Source organism: Cupressus sempervirens, chromosome 5, assembly GCF_028749045.1.
Source record: "Cupressus sempervirens isolate cs-2001-9-10 chromosome 5, ASM2874904v1, whole genome shotgun sequence".
NCBI classification, from domain to species: domain Eukaryota; kingdom Viridiplantae; phylum Streptophyta; class Pinopsida; order Cupressales; family Cupressaceae; genus Cupressus; species Cupressus sempervirens.
In genome coordinates, this window is record NC_143122.1 from 774,568,848 (window position 1) to 774,585,381 (window position 16,534).

General features: G+C 37.6%; 1 pseudogene; it reads right to left on the minus strand.

The window, feature by feature from the left end:
- Positions 1-4,167: 4,167 nt before the first annotated feature.
- Positions 4,168-6,480, minus strand: LOC149558230 (protein LATERAL BRANCHING OXIDOREDUCTASE 1-like; annotated as a pseudogene).
- Between the last annotated feature and the right edge of the window lie 10,054 nt (positions 6,481-16,534).

Genomic DNA, 16,534 nt, shown 5'->3' on the forward strand with positions numbered 1-16,534 from the left:
AGCTCCTTGTATTCCTTTCTGTCTTAATAAATTTTGACCCCCTTTTTCTTTCAAAAATAAAAAAATATTAAAGTTTGCTGTACATTGGTCCTACATTTTCACTAGAACATTTTAAAATCTCTTTGTTTAGTATTATTATCATTTCTGTGAATACTCATTTTCATGCAGGTTATAGCTATGACCTTATATGTCAATATGATATGACAACCTTTCTTTCTTTCTTTTATCCTAATTGAAATAGAACAAAAATTCTATATTTCTTACCATAGTATTTTAAAAAAAAGATTAAAGGTAATAATACAGATTTAATATAATGTGTACAGGTAAAATAATTTTGTTTACTATTATATGTATTATATTATATATTTATTATATTTTTTTATGAATATTTATTTAGATTGGTTAATTTTTAGTAAAAGTGAAAATGGGTGGAATTTGAATCTTGATGGCTAGTACAATAATGATACAACTTAATCATCACATTATACACAAAATTTAATAGTTAAATTTATCTTTTATTTTTTAAATTAAGCTAAGATAGTCAATCATTTTTACTTGTGTGTGTATATCTATATGCATATTTATATATGTACATGCACATATTAATTGGAAATGCATAATTGAATGTCATGAACAATTTAATTATCTAGATGCACCAAACTGGATGTCCTAGATGTGATAATTGCCTTGACCTCTACAAACTTTTGAAGTTTTTTGAGGATTGGTGTCATGACAATTGATTTGACATTGTACAGCTATAGCTTGTAACACTATAATGTCAAATTGCTTGCCAAGAATAAATGTCAAGAGCATTTGACACTAGAAGCCTCATTAGGAACCATAGCTAATGCTCCCATGATATGATTGATGCGAACTCCAAAAATCCTCATGGGCTATAATTTACAGCCTCATAACTGGAGATCATAGTTTTAACTGAAGAAAGTTGCACATGAGAAAACATTTCATGCAACAACTTCTTCATAGTGAGGGTGTTTCAATGTTGCACCACAATCTGAAACCCATCATACAGTGTGAAAAAGTAGTAGCTCATCAAATCACTCAATTCTGATGAAACATCTACTGTCTGTTAAAAGTTAAAAAAAACCAACATCCCAGGTATCACTACCCAGCTGCAAGCCAGTTACAACATTTTGCCGACCCTTCTCCATTAAGAACAAGGACCATACATGATCCCACATTAATATCCATAATATTGGACATCAAATGGTGCAATTCTTTTGCTGCCAATGGATTGTTAGAATGTATACCTCCATATTATCCCAATGCTTAGCATGACACATCATTATGTACTAAAGATTCCCTATCATGAGAATAAGAAGATAAATTACTGCTGTCATATTTGGAATGGTCTGATTTATCCCCATGTCTCTCAAGGGTATTTTCATCGTAAAGTGAGCTTGCATACACATGGCTGCCACAACTTTTGGGTTGTCATTTTTGGTAGCCTTCAACACAATTTGTCTACCTTCATTAGAAAACTCAAGCTCCATGTTGTTGAAATCCTGAATGTGTCCTCCAAAGAACTTCAACCATGGTACTTCCAATACTACTTTGACTCCACCAATGCCAATCACACAGTACTCAACATCAAATATATAATTATCTAATTCTGTGCCGACCCTTGGTATTTTCCTTGTGCAACTAATTTTGGATTCATCCATCAACATAATGCTGAATTGAGCAAAGTTCTCTACTTGTAGTCCTTCATTTACTACAAAGTTCTCATCAATAAAGTTATGTGTAGCACTGCTCTCCACCATATGCATAACTTCCCGTCCTTTGTCAAAGATGATTTTTGGTATACCCAGACAGGGACAGAGAGTTCATTTATCCTCATTGCTGCCCGCATCAGAATTCACCTCAATAAGGTACGCCTTACCCTTACCAAGACACCTATGTCTGGTTTCCAAGTTTCTTTGCAATCAAAACAAAGATTCGTTCTTCTTAACTCATTACTTGATTCTTTTCCTAACTTAGGAGATGTAACTTTAGGCTGATTAGGAGCCTTCACATCTGATTTTTGATTCCTGAAGTTCTTCTTGTGTTGCTCAGAAGAAGGTGTGACTTCAACATCAAGAGCTAACTCAATGATATTATCCAATGTATTACACCTATGTGCCTCGACCAATCCTTTCAGTCTATCACTCAATCCTTATACAAAAAGCACTCTGACTCTTTTTGGTGACATATCAAAACTTATTTATGTAAGTCTCCACATGTCCTACATGCTTAAGTCGGGCCAAATCTCTATAATAGACTTCTATGTCTTTTCAGTTAAAGCGAGTAACCAGCCGCTCAACAAATACTTTGTACAAGTGTATCATGGCATGATCCTTGGAAACTAATTCATGGTTCCACTTCCAACAATCGGAAGCTACCCTTCTAGGTGCATGGTAGAAAATTGTATTGCCTTCTCTTCTATAGGCTTGAGTGCCAAGAAAGATTCTTATTTATGAAACCACGGCCTGGCTGATATTTCTTTGGTTCCATTGAAAATTGGTATAAATTATTTGTTCAAGGCATCTTTATACTCAATTAGCTGTAAGCTTTGTCTAGCTTGCCCTGTAGGCCTTTTGTCTTGCCATTGCAGATGATTCCTAACTTTGTCCTTATGCTGGTTCATGAACTGATTTGAATTTATTGGTTAGCTTACATAAGCTGGAAGTTGCATGTGTTTATCTCGAGCTACCATAATCTCACTTGTGATGTGCATCTCTTCTACCTCAATCTCAGGGATTAGTTCTGTTTCAACAGGATGAGGTAAAAACATGGGATGCAATGTTCGATCAGACCTTGTATTCATTGCTCTCATGTTAGAGGCGGCCCTGTCTTGGTTCTCATGCTTGGCTTCACTTCTGTTGTGTCAATTAGTGGACCTTTCAACCAACTCTCATTTGTCCCATTGCTGTGATTATGCACTTCTGGAATTGTTGCATCATTTTTTAATGTAGTTTGTAACTTTAGTTGTTGATGCTGCTTCTGGTTTTGAGCAAGAACTGTCAGGAATTCGTTAAGTTGATTATTTTGTTCTCTTGGCAAGCTTCCATCTCTTCTTTTCACCCATCTCTGTTTCCATTGCATTAATTTGAGCCTCCTCTTGTTGCTCTGACCTACTTCTTGTGTTATATATGTGTAATTCAAAACCTTTGGGATACACAAAACTGTTACAACTAAAAAACCCCACAGGCTGGCAGGGTTTATAGCTCTGATACCACTGAAATGTTCTTTTGTAGACCCTGGAAATCTCAGATTCTTGGCGTATTTTAGAAACTTGCTTCTTGAGTAGATTGACAGATGTTCAGAATCTTCGGACAGATTAGAGTTATTCCCAGATGCACAATGTCGAATGACTCCCTTGGTCTAATTATTAAGAGAAGTTGTTGTTGTGGAAACTCAGAATGACTACATCCAGGATAGAGGAGATTGTTGATTGCAGAATAGAAGAGATTGCTGACTGCAGACCTGCCCTACATCTAGAGCATGATGGTAACAGATTGCAGACATGCGGCTACGTCCAAATTGTGTTGGTAACAAGGTTGTTGTCTTGCTTGACCTCTTCAAAGTATAGAGAGCTTATAAGATGAATTGAATAACAATCTCGCGTGAATGAATCCTTCTCTCACCCAACTCAATAGCCTTATAGGGGGAAATTCACTCAGGCTGGAAAAGCAGTGAACACATCACAAATCATCTAACTTGGTGCCCAAAGAAAATCGTAGGAATGTTTTTATTTTCCAATCTTCAGAAATCACCAAGAAGAAAACGCTTGCAATAAGTATCTTCAATACATCATGGGACCTACTTTTAAGATTTAAGTGAATTCGCTTCAGCACTAAAACTTTTTTGCCAATTATTTAAAATATCACTTTTCCCCTTAAGTAATAAATACTTGGCATATGAGGGAAGAGAGTTAGGCTAGTATCTTTATTTAATTATTTACAGTTAAACAAGAGAGGACATTACAGTTATTTTGGGGCTGTAAAAATTAAGTCATTATATTAGAAACATAAGAACTTCTACAACATATGTAAATGAAAGCTAGACAATCATCAAATACAATATAGCTCTTTTTTGTGGCCACTCTCTCGTAATCAGTTAATCCAGGCCAACATTTGAACAAATCAAATCGAAAAAGTTATGAACTGATTATTGCAAATTCAATATTCTTCCTCCCTTCGAGTCTGCTTGAATGAATCTTCTGTATTGATAGGGATGCAACTCATCTGTGAGCTCAGGAGCAGGACCCACTTCTGTTTCCATGCTTGGACCCAAAAACATGGCAATGGAGATCCGGTCTGTTTCCATGTTTGTGACCGCTCTGTGCTCAATGCTCTTGTACATTCTATTGCTCATTACCTAAAGCAAAACACAAAAACTAAACTTACACATTTGATATCAATCGGCGTCATAAAACATGTTTTCCAATTATTAAAGCTAGGTAGTATAAAAAATGAAATGGGGAATTTTTTTGCTTTATACATGAAACCTTAAATCCAGATAATCATTCACAACTTAAATTTAAAACCCATAGAAATATTCTCTGAAACAAGTTAACAAAATTTGATAGTTCATACAGATTGTTCTAGCCAAAAGACTGTTAAAATTCATCTTGATTACCTCAAGCATGTCCCCAATATTGATCACCAGGGCACCGGGTATGGGTTGAATAGGAACCCTTTCACCATCCTTGCAGATATGTACCCCTAGTGTCTCATCATCCTGCAATAACACTGTCAAACCTGTTGCATCTGAATGAGGGCTTATGCCTAAAACCAGATCTGGTTTTGGGCAAGGCGGGTAGTAATTCATTCGCACTTTCTGTCTCATTTTACCAAACATGTTAATGAAGCAGTCTGGTTTTAACCCTGCATTTTCTGATAAGAGGCAAATAATTGTATTTCCAAACTTTTGAGTTTCCAGAGAATATTGATCCATGGTTTCTCTGCAGATAATCAGATTGAACATTAGAATGATAAAAATCAGATAGATACGAACCGGCAACTTTACAAAGCAATTATATTCAAATGGACTGACTCAATGTATCTGAAGAAGTAGATATGATTTTCATGCCCACGGCCATCAGAGACCTAGTACAGTCGAAGAGGAAACAGAGCCTTTTAATGGGATCATTAAAATGACCAACTCGTCCGAGTTTAACTTTTATTCTTGCTATGTACTAGGAAAGTTTAGCATGAAACTGATGCTCTTTCACAATGTCTTTAGATTTTATATGTTCATAAACTTTTATTGTTATTTTTCTGTAGGAGAGCAGGAGCCTTCTATCTTATATAAGGATCAAAGGTATCTGGTCTATTTTGACCTTATCCTTATAACATCATTATGGATTGTACTCGGCAATATCACTGTCAAAATATATTTCAATGAGGAATTAAAAGCTTAAAAGTATATATTCTGCTAAAATTAGTTGGAACACAATCTTAACTTCATCTGTTGTATCATCTGTAACAGTCCGATGGTGGAGGCTCTTCTATTCTTCTCAAGTATTTTCGTAGATAGATTGAGATAAAGGAACACGTTTTAATATAAAAAAGAGGAAGTTTATTGGCTGGAAAATAAGATCCTTAACCACTAGATAGTATAGAGATTTTATCTAGCAATTCTTCTACTGGTATTAGAATTAGATTTATGAAAAGTGGGGTATTAAAGTCACTATAATCTCTTATATTGTACGAGTACTTGAGTTTTCTCTTCAATTTGTTGAGCACCCTGTAAAAGTATATTGTGCATAGATAGTAATTAGGTAAATTACTCTTTTTCATACATAAATAAAATGTTAGGATCTAATGATGAACTGAATCGACAAATGGTTGGTACCTAAAATCTACTGGCTTTGTTGGCCAAAAATCCATGTTTCTATTCTCTGGAGGCAGAGTTGTCAAGGACATCATATCCGCCCAATCGAGTACTTGGTCGTTGACGATTACAAAGGCCTGGCCAGAGCCTTCAAACTCTTGTATTTTGTATTTGAGTTTATCTTGCAAGGGCAGTTGAATGAATTCCCTTCATGTTTTCTGTAAGAGACACAGGAATTCCATGATTCACAGCCTGCCATAGTCATACAGACCATCTTAGCTAAGCAAGCACTAGGAGTATAAAGATAGTACGAACCGAATTCCATTATAATTGTTAGTCTACAACATAATTAATAATTAATTGTGATAATGCCCACCTGAAAAAATCCCCATTCCTGACATGCCATGCCAAGCTTTTTTAATTCCTTTTCCTATAGAGATCTGATTCTCCCAAAAACATGCCCATATCAATTACAAGAATGCTCAAATTATGAAGAGGAAAGGTATTTGGGCGCTCTTTCTCTACTCTGATAAACCTTTCAGGAAGGCTTTGAAGATCTTGAGATGCCAATTCCTGAACAACGGGAACTGAAAACTGTTTTGAAGTTCCATTAGAGGGATTGAATACCAAGGCTGAATTAAACATTATAGTTTATATAAATCTAAACAAACACTGAGTTCTGAAATTGCACTCTCTGAAATAGCATTCTAAGAAATGTATCCAGTGCTGATGGGAGAAACCCGTCCAGATGACAGTGAGAACATGGTGGGAAGTCAACTTATGCTCTAAATATTTGTTTCATCGAATTGTCTCCATATGCTTCAGCTAGTTGTTCAGTTTATTTTAATTTATTGATAATAATGTCTCTTATCCATGACTCTCCAAAATATCCCACATGAGAACCCTTTGTTAAAAAAATATGTTCATCTCTTTGAATACTACTTTTATTTTTACTATAAGAGGGGTAAAAATTTTATTGAATATCAAAGAGACCTGAACAACACAAGAAACAAAGAGAACTACATAGCTTTATCTTGGTCCACAGGTTGATCCAGCATCTGAGATAAATCAAGGGGAAGCATCCTAGGATCAAGAATGTTTCAAGCCGGCCCCTACTCAGAGGCTCATTTAGCCAGACAATCAGCCACACAATTCCACTCACGAGGGATATGCATAAAGGACACAGAATCCAGCAAATTGCATAACTGAATCATCTACTGAATAACCAGAGCCGAATGCCAATCCACATGCACAAGGTTCTTATTATGCAATAAGTTCACAATCACCTGTGAGTTAGTCTCATAGAGGATTCTTTTCCAGCCACGTAGACAACACTGTTCCACTGCAACCAAGATAGCCAGGGCTTCCATGAGGTTATTAGTATAGTAACCCTTGTAAATAGAAAACAAAAACTGGCTATTACCAGAACTATCATGCCAACTCCCCCAATACCAGCCGGACCAGGATTTCCCGGAGAAGAACCATCAGTGTTGATTTTAAGAGTGCCCACCTCAGGAGGAGACCAACGTCCCTGACGATTAACTCGCTGAGGGTGTTGCTTAGCTCGATTCCCAGAGCGGGTGTGGGGGATCGAGGGAGAACAACCCTGAAGAGGAAAGGAGAGGCTAGAGTAAATACCAACATCAATAGGATCCAAACCCCCACCGATGTCACATTTAGCAAGGAGTGTTTCCTAAAGAGAATTAACAATTCTCCCCCACAGGTGCTTGATCTCAAACTGCAAATCATGAAAGATCCTTCTATTCCTCTTAAGCCAAACATGCCATAAAATAAGGGAAGGGATGATAGTCCAAGCAACTTGAAGAAAAGAAGTCTTGGAAGGGGAATGGCCCAAACGGTCCCAGAATTCAGACAAAGAGGACACATGCCAGCACGTGCATCCCCACACACTCCACCAGAGGTGCCAAATCTGTTTGGCAAAGGGGCACTGGAAAAAAAGGTGAGATACAGTCTATTCACTATTGCGGCAGAGAACACAGAGGGAAGGCCCCTGGAAGCCTCTCTTGCAGAGATTATCCCAAGTGAGACAACGATTGTAAACCAAAATCTAGAGGAAAAAGTTACACTTAGGCCATGAAAAACTATTCCAAACTTTCTTCCACCAAGAGACCTCCACCTCACCAAAAAGTTGCTTTGTCAGTGCAAAGTACCCAGAAGAAATAGAATACTTGCCAGAAGAAGCACCTCCCCAAACCAAAACATCAGGTTCCTGCAACGAGCTGCACTCCCTAGAAGCCAATATCTGAGATAATTCCAGTCGATCTCCCAGTGAGCCACCCAAAGGCCAATCAGAAGAAGTCTTCCATTTATAACCCACAGCAATGCCCAAGTTAAAAGCCTCCTTATAATGAGCCACCTTATTCCATCCAGCAGAAAGGAAAGAATCACAAAGAGCCTGCAAGTGAGGATGAGAGGAAAGGAGAGGAGGATGCCCATTCCAAGAATCACTCCAAAAGAGAGCCTCAGTGCCTCTGTTGCAGAGCCAAAATAAACTTCTTTGCACTAGGTGAGCACCAATCTTGAGGGTATGCCACACCATAGAGCCTCTTCCCTCAAGAGAAAACTTGGAAACTTCTGAAGGTTCAACACCAGGTAAATACTTGTGTGATAGGATACGAGCCCAAAGCCGAGACTGACTAGTACACCAACACCAATAGAGCTTGGCAGCAAGAGCTTGATTGCACAAGATAGCAGACCGAATGCCAAGGCCTCCTTCCTTTTTGGGCCTACAAACAGTATCCCAATTGATGAGGCTCCATTTGGTATGTTGTAAATTGCCACTCCAAATAAATTGGCGAGAGAGGGCATCAAATTCTTTAAGAAAATACATCGAGGCAGCCTGAACCATGCTTCTGTATATTGGAAGAGCTTGAATTACATATTGAAGGAGTGTCACCCTACCAGCAGTAGAAAGCCACCTGTGAGTCCAATTATTGACCCTTTGTCAAAGTTTGTCAAGCAAGCTTTGCCAGAAAATCCTAGGCTGTCTACCCACCACAATAGGGACCCCCAAGTAAATCAGAGGGAGAGACACAATCTGAAATCTCAAAATAGTAGCAATCCTCTGTTGGATTGGCTCAGGAGTGTTGAAGAAAAAAATAGAGGACTTGTGGTTATTAATTTTCTGCCCAGAGACAGCCAAATAAGAATCCAAGGTGAGCTAAAAGGCTTTAGCTTCCCAAATCTGAGCTCTCCCACCAGGGGCAGTATCATCAACAAACTGAAGGTGAGAAAGAGTAGGCAAACCATTTCCTCATTGTCATCCTTGAATCAAATTTTGGGAAACATGAAACTTGATAAGTCGACCAAGTCCCTTGGCCATAGTGATAAACAAATAAGGCGAGATCGGATCTCCCTAACGAAGACCTCTAGAAGCCCCAAAAAGCTCTGTCGGTTCACCATTAAGAAGGACCGAGAAGGAAGGAGTAGTAACACAACTAAGAACCCATCTAACCCAATCTTGACTGAAGCCAAAAGCAAGAAGAACTTTCCGCAAGAAATCCCTATTGACTCTATCATAAGCCTTAGCCATATCAAGCCTAATAAACATAGCATGTTCCCTAGAAGTACACATAGAGTGAATAGCTTCAGAAGCAATAACCACCCCATCCAAAATTTGTTTTCCTGCCAAAAAACCCCCTTCTTCCTCAGAGATAACCATAGGAAGGCAAACTTTAAGCCTCTCTGCTAAGAGCTTAGTGATGATTTTATAAACCACATTACAAAGAGCAATGGGCCTAAAAAAGTCTAGCTAATTAGCCTCTTCCTTTTTCAGAATAAGGACTAAGAAAGTAGCATTCAAGGCCTGAAGCATTTCTTTGTTGGAAAAGGACTCCTAAACCACATCCAAAAGGTCATGATTGATAATATCCCAAAATTCTTGAAAGAATTCAATATGGAAACCATCCAACCTCAGAGCTTTGCCATTTCGCAAGCTGAAGACCACCCCCTCCAATTCAGACATAGTAATTGGCCTCATAAGAGAAGCATTCATCTCCCTAGTCACAACTAAGGGAATACAAGACAAGATAGTATTCTCCTCAATCTCTAGTGGAGGTAAATCATCTGAAAAAAGGGCTGAGTAAAACTGAATAGCTTCCTTGGAAATAGCTTGAGAAGAAGTCAGACGCATCCCATCAGAAGTAACAAGAGAAGAAATGTAACTCCTATTATGTCGAGCCTGCACATATTTATGGAAAAATGCAATGTTCTTGTCCCCTTCCTGAAGCCAGTCAACTCGAGCATTCTCTTTCCAATAGATTTCTTCTCTAAGATCCCACTCAGCTAAATTAGCAGAAGCTTGGGATTCTGCAATGCCAAGAGCTTCTAAAAAACCCAGATCCCAAATATGCCTGGTAATAACATCAAGACGATCCTGAGCCCTCTTCTTCATAATATGGAGATTACCAAAACAATTCCGGTTCCAATGCTTCAACTTCCTTTTAACAAATTGAAGTTTTTTAGAGAAGGAGAACATAGCAGTGTTCCCTGTCTCCACCAATGAGCCATTAAGTCATGAAGAGAAGAGTCTCGAAGCCACATCAGCTGGAACTTAAAGGGAGGGTTCTTGGGGACAGCAACATAACTGGCTATGAGCTTAATAGGCCAGTGGTCAGAACCTCTCCAATCAAGAATTTCAAAAGAGAGCGAAAGAGAACCAGAATTCCAAAAGCAGGAAACAAGGAACCTGTCCAAGCATTCTGAGATAGCATCATTACCAACTCTTCGATTGTTCCAAGTAAAGAGCCCACTAAGAGGTTTGACATCAGAGAGATGTAAAAGATCTATATTTTGTCAAAGAAGCTCAAAAGAAGGACCCAAGCGAGCTAGCCCACCCCTCTTCTCCTCTAAACTGAGAATAGAGTTGAAGTCTCCAGCCACAATCCAAGGCAAGAAAGGATGACAGCTTCTGACATGCTTAATATGATCCTAGAGCTTAGACTTTCCAGGGAGATCAATAGGAGCATACACATTAGTAACAAGAATCATCTCGCCAGTCTCTAGAGAGGATGCAACCATTGAAAGAGCCGAGAGGCAAGAAACCCAGTAAAGTGGTGTAACTTTCCTAGGATCCCAGCTAATGGCGAGACCACTAGAGCTCCCCAAAGCACCAATACACTGACATTGGCCTAAAAACCAAATGTTAGGAGCACATCTAAACATGGAGTCCACTGAAAGCTTGGTCTCCTGGATACAAAGGATATCCAGAGAATGCTGAACCACAAGATCGTGAATAGCTTTTTGTCTAGGGATGCTATTCAACCCCCTCACATTCCATGAGAGAATAATCATTGAGTAGAGTGAGGAAAATTCTCATCTAAGGTCTTGACAACCCTAGACTCTACCAATAAATCACCTGTAAGTTTAATTTTTTCCTGATCTTGCTTTCGCCCAACTCTTGAGGGAGTAGTAAAAGAGACTTTCTTAAATGGTCTTTGCATTAGGCCCAAAGCAAGAGAAGATCCCTTTCCTTTACCAGAGGCAAACACATCTTTACCCAAATCTGCCAGAAGAACATCATCCTTTTCTTGTGGAGCAGGAGAAACCACAAGGGCACCAGATTCAAGGCTAATAGAAGTCTCCGGCATATGCTGAACTACAACATCCGGGTTGCCAGTAAGAGTAGAATTCCTCCCCTCTAAACTAGTAGCTGCACCCTGAGCCTCTATAGGAATACCTTCTTCTATAGCCATATTGTCAAGAACCTCAAAACGATTAAACCTAGAGTCCACTTGCCGATCTAGCTGAGATCATTTTTGACCCCGCCCCTTAGCACGATTTCGAGCCAAGATAAAACCATCCTTATCAGGACTAGTAGAACTAGAGGGCTCTGGCCCTTGACTTGAAGTGAGCTTTCCTTGTACCTGCACTATCAAATTGAGCATTTCCTTTTCCACTAACATTTGGAGCATTCCCCTTTCCATCATTAGCCATCCTTGGGCCAGAAAACCCAACAGGGGTACCATTTCTTTTGGAGGCTTGAGGACAGTGACGCTGTAAATGACCATACACATGACAAAGGCGGCAACGAAAGGGAATAGATTCATAGTCTAGCTATTGGATCCAAGAAGAAGAGCCAAGACAAATTTTTAGAGAATCTGGCAAAGGATTATTTAAATCAATTTCAACACAAATACGGGCATAGGAAATAACCTTTTTGTCCAAAGATTGGTGGGCTATAGCAATTGGCTTTTCGAGCACAACGATAATCTGTCGCAAGATATCCTCACGCCAGAACTCCAAAGGAAGTTGCGGTAGGCGGACCCAAACAGGAACTCGAGAAGGAAGATCCTCAGCGGAATTGAACCCCGGATACCAGGGTTTGATAAAAAGACCTACTCTATCATAAAAATATGGGCCTCCCTCAAAGACTCGATTTTGATCTGACATGCAAGAGAAATTCACCAAAAAGTAGCTATTCCCAGCCAACATAATGTCCATATCACCTTCCACTTGCCATGAACGGCGAATCCAAGCTTCCAGAGCTACTAGGGAAATCCGAATACCAAGAAACTTGCATATCAATGCATGTGTGGCCAAATAGTCCAGATCCTCCATTACCGCTTCTGGAGGAATAACCAGCATAGGCCGATCTTGGCTACGCGAAAAACAACCATTAACTTTATTTAACTTTTGGCACTTGCTAACATAAAATGGTTCCTTCTCCTATGACCACACCCCGAGAGAAGATCCATCACAACCAGAGGCTCCAGCAAGAATGAGACTTGTGGAAACCCCACTCGCAACCATAATAGCTAGGCAGGCAAACTTTGAAAAAAAGCTCTGAAAATTTGTTTGCCACAATAAATGCAAACCCTGCTCAACAATAATCATCCAATATTGAAGCTACAAAAGGTCTCCCTAAGCATGCATAGCCCAATGGTAGCAAAACAAGCTTTCGAAACCCTCACACACAATCGCTTCTAGTTCCTAACCTCCCTTCATCCTCTTGAATTAAAAATAAGTTTTTGGAATCTTGAATACTACTTTTCATGTAGGTCATACGATCCTTGATCTCTGACTATGGTTACAGTAGGGTGCACTGGAGGTATCATAAATCTCTATAATATGATTTTGAAATGTTAAACATTTCTCCCTCTCACACACACTATCAACAATAAAATTTGAAGCAATCAGCAGGTATCAAATGTATGAATTTATATAAATAGTTTATATCTATATGAAATAAAACTATTTATTTTAAAATAAGTTAAATAATTAACTTTTTATAAACTGGTATAAGTGTCACATCTTCTAATAATCTCATTAGTTATCTTGCATGATCCCCAACCTCATAGTAAATTGGATTAGGGGTGGGCTTCATTATCAAGCCAAGGGGTATGCTAAAATGTCGTGGGCTCTGTCATCACACTATGTTGTATGGACCCATGTGTATTTCAATAGTTATGAATATTTTGTGCTAGTATTAATGAATTTTATTTTTGCTATTGTGATGTTATTGTTTATTTAATATATTGATTATTCTCTTGACTACCCTAGACTCATGAGTTGGTTGGTGGATTTGGGATGGAAGATAAGGTAAACTCAATGGTCTAGTGGTAAAAGCAAATGAATAATAATATATATTAAGTGTCACTTGACCTTGCCAATATGTGTTGCTAATATAAGATTTATCGAACCCTAGGACCCTAGATGTCTATTTAATCAACATTGTTTTTCCATTTTCTATTATTTTTCAAAGACATTTATAATAACCTAACATAGTCCAAATTAACCCTAGACATTGAATACAAGTAGTTCATCAAATAATTATTCAATGAATCAAACAATCATATACACATTAAATTAAATAAGTATTTGTTTGAAGACATTATCTTGGTTTGAATCATTTTTAAAATAATTGAGATACACCTGTCTTCACATGCTGGGAAAGATAACTATTGAAAAAAAATAACAATAAAAACACAAAGAAAATGTGAGAGATGTGTTAGAGGAAGAGTCGACCTATAAGAAGAGACTTCATGTATGGGTTGTCCACTTTGCCTAAGACTATGAAAGATCTTACACTAGATGATAATGATGTCTTGGGTAAGAGGAAAAAGGGTGATCATATCTTCAAGGGCATAGCGACATCTTTATGTCAAAGTTTTATAAAATTTGATTTAGAATGCCACACTAATGCAAGAATCTCATTCTCTTATAAATCAACTAAATTTAGAGGAGAGAACAAAGGAGACATGAGAGTAAAGAAAAGGAGCAAGAAGGAGAATACAAAAAATAAGAAGCTAGGTCAAAGAGTGTGATAGAAAGAAGGCCAAGTTGTGACTTCAAGCATCGGGAAACCCTAAGATATTAGTAATCTAGGTTCTTTGTCTTTTGATAGTCAAATTTATAGTTTATGTTGATGTTTCTAGGGTTAAACCTTAGGTAATATCGATTTGTAAACCTTTTTGTGAATGTTCTAGCTAGTGAAAATATAATATCTATTGTAGCCTTAGACTCCTATCATTGAAATAATCTTCAAAATGGTAATGGTCATGATATAAAAAGAGCTAGTTTGGGAATGACATTCCTTTGGGCTCAAGTTGGGATGCCTATAATAGAAGCCTATCCTTTGTCCATAATTTTAAATACCTGCCCAAAGACACTATTTGTTCAACAATTGGTTACACTGTGACATAGTTATAGGAGTTTAATTCTACATCACTTGTTTTATTGACTAAGGAACCAATGAGTTCCAAATGGAGGAGGAAGCTGCAAAAAAACACTATAGGGAAAAAATAAAGTGATCACTATAGATATGTATCTTGAAAGTTAAATAAATTTAAGTTTTTTATGCAACTAATCCATGTCTCACCCTCTTATCTTCACCTTAGATTGAGGCTATATAGGAAATGTTTAAAAAATTAGTCGACTACCAATAAACAAAAAACAAATGGAAAATAAAGCTTAAATATTGGCGATTTCATGGCATCTGAATAGAATTGTTCTATCCCCTTGCTTGAGAATATATAGTGAAATTTAATTTTTTATATAAAAATGGATTTCATGTAAAGACTCTTTGAACAAAAAATACACAATTAAATGTAACAACTCAAAATTAGTATTGTCATGGAAAATAAGCATTTATCTTGCAAACATCCTTGATAGATTTTTGCATTGTGTGTGTGCGCGCGTGTGCAGGGGGGTGTATGTGTCCACACACATATGTGTCTTTGTGTGCACACATGTGTGTGTGTGTGGAAGAAGCATTAAGTGCAAGAATAAATTGGGGAAAAACTTAAGGAAATCAACTTCCAAAGTTAACCCATTCAAGTTGTGAAGTTCCTTATGGTGAAACTATGTTCTAATGTATGCAAATAAAAAATTATAAGGTTGGAATATAAAGTAGAATGAATATATGTATGATCTATTAAATGTATGATTGTCCATGTGAGTAGTACCCTTAAGGTTGGGAGTGGGAGGGAATTGTGAACAAAATTAAATGGACAAAGTAAGTTAACCTTTACCTTTAGATAGGAATTCTTGAGAAAATAATGTTCTATCACTGCCCACTTTTGATGTGAGCTAAAATTGTGTGTAAATTAAGAACAACTACAATTTCTTTTTGTTCATGTGGATTGAAACAACAAAATACCATATGAGAATGGGCAGCAAATGTATACTAATACATGCCTTCTTCCTTAGCATCCTTGGATACCTCTGTGTCCACACACATCTATGTCCCTGTGCACACACACACACACACACACACACACACGCATGTGTGTGTGTGTGGAAGAAGCATTAAGTGCAAGAAAAATTTGGGGAAAAACTTAAGGAAATCAACTTCCAAAGCTAACCCATTCAAGTTGTGAAGTTCCTTATGGGGGTGTATGTGTTCACACACATCTATGTCTCTGTGCACGCACACACGCGCGCGTGTGTGCGCGGAAGAAGCATTAAGTGCAAGAAAAATTTGGGGAAAAACTTAAGGAAATCAACTTTCAAAGCTAACCCATTCAATTTGTGAAGTTCCTTATGGTGAAACTATATTCTAATGTATGCAAATAAAAAATTATAAGGCTAGAATATAAAGTAGAATGAATATTTGTATGATCTATTATATGTATGATTGTCCGTGTGAGTAGTATCCTTAAGGTTAGGAGTGGGAGGGAATTGTGAACAAAATTAAATGGACAAAGTAAGTTAACCTTTACCTTTAATTAGGAATTCTTGAGAAAATAATGTTCTATCGCTGCCCACTTTTGATGTGAGCTAAAATTGTGTGTAAATTAAGAACAACTACAATTTCTTTTAGGTTATGTGGATTGAAACAAAAAAATACCATATGAGAATGGGTAGAAAATGTATACTAATACACTCATTCTTCCTTAGCATCCTTGGATATCTCCCCTCGGTTGAATCTTAGCAGAATATTCTATGGGAGGAACACATGAACAAACTCTCTTTTCATCATGCTAGTTTTAGAACTAGAGATGAGTACAAAACCTCTTGAGGCTACTTGGTTAAAAGATGTACAAGAGCCTGTTAAGACTACAAAGCATGTTAAGGCTACTCCGTTAGGAGATTTTATTTGCATCACCTGTTAAAATGATTCAGCGCCATGATCCTTCGATTAATACCTCACCATTAGATGTCAGATCTTCTCTTTCCTAATAAATCCTTGATCCTTTTGATCAAATATGTCTCCTTTTTCCTTTCTCTTCTATTTTTT